This window comes from Dioscorea cayenensis, chromosome 4 (assembly GCF_009730915.1).
Source record: "Dioscorea cayenensis subsp. rotundata cultivar TDr96_F1 chromosome 4, TDr96_F1_v2_PseudoChromosome.rev07_lg8_w22 25.fasta, whole genome shotgun sequence".
Taxonomy (NCBI): domain Eukaryota; kingdom Viridiplantae; phylum Streptophyta; class Magnoliopsida; order Dioscoreales; family Dioscoreaceae; genus Dioscorea; species Dioscorea cayenensis.
Window position 1 is genome coordinate 14,863,624 of NC_052474.1, and position 1,463 is coordinate 14,865,086.

The window sequence follows — 1,463 nt, forward strand, 5'->3', positions numbered from 1 at the left end:
TAAAAGCTGCGATTCAGCCCCGATTTCTCCATCCTTTCCCCTATCTTTTCTTCCATGTTTCCGTACCTTTGGAAGCACCCGCTGGCTAGGGTTTGGAGAGGCTTTGGCAAGGCTTTGGAGAGGTTTGACGGCCTTCAACACCGCATTTCCTTCATAAGAGAGCTATTGGGGAAGCTTTTGTCGGCACCGATCCGGCGAGCTGTGCCCTAGGTTTGACGAGGGGACCTTTGAAGAAGATCCGGCCGATCCACAAGACCTTCGACACGAACACAAGGGGGTTTTCATTCATGGATTGCATCCCTTTGCTTTTGATTTCATTATCTATTATATTTTGCTCCATGGAGAGCTAAACCCTTAGTGGGTACTTGGATATTTGTGAACCCTAGGATGTATTCATTTCATTGAACCTTTTAATTATGCTTTCAATTAATTGATGTTTTAATTGAGTTCCAATCTTGTATGCTTGATTGAGTGAATACTCCTTCAGAGTGACACTAGGGTTGAGAGTTCTTGTTTGTAACCCTTGCGAGTAAGTGACACACCACGAGAGTTAGGCAAAGATAGATTGGAGAGGGTTGAGAGGGTGAGTCAAGAGGTAGCGGAGCGTCCCCTTTCCCCTCCGATGTGATTTATTCTACTTCCATTTCCCATTTCCTCGAGCTCTTTGCGGTCATAGTAGAGTGAATGGGCTAAGGGATGAAGCGTTGTTGTAGAGGCAACGGAGTAAAGCGTTGAAGTGATTTTAGCACCTGGGGCTTAGTTGTAGAGGCAACGGAGTGAAGCGTTGAAGTGATTTTAGCACCTTGGGCTTAATTGTGGCTAGGGACCTTTGACCTCGACCAAAGGGTTAGGCCTACATCTAGGAAGAGGATTTATCACTTAGAATCCCTAGAACTCATTGCAATTCTATACGAGTGCGAGGTTGAGAGGGTATTCAATTTCTCCTCCGGGACATGTATAGAGTTAGGCATGGTTGACCTTAGATTTGGGACCATGTATTAAAGGATCTCCATGACTCATTAATGCATTAGTTAGAAAGCATAATAGAGGGTTTTGCACTTGAAACAATTGACCTAGGTGGAACAATATCCGGGTACCCCATTTATCGTAGATTGCCTCCCCTATCTTTTACTTGCGCCTCCTTTATCTTTTCTTATTTTCATTGCATTGAGTTTGGTTTCACATCACTATCAACATATTTTTATTCTAGTTAAATAGAAATCTTGGTGGTTCTAAGTACTATTCCCTGTGGATTCGGCTACCCTCTCACCTGGGTATTATTACTTCGACACCCATGCACTTGTTGTTTGCACACATATTCGGTCGTGTCAATATGAAAACATAAAGAACTAAAAGAAAGATGTATCAAGCGTCAGTGTCCTCTGTACTGCTAGTGCTTGTGAAGAAGGTGGATCAACTGGTGCTGAAATTGGCGATGGTCGTGCTTGGGATGTCATAGGAGT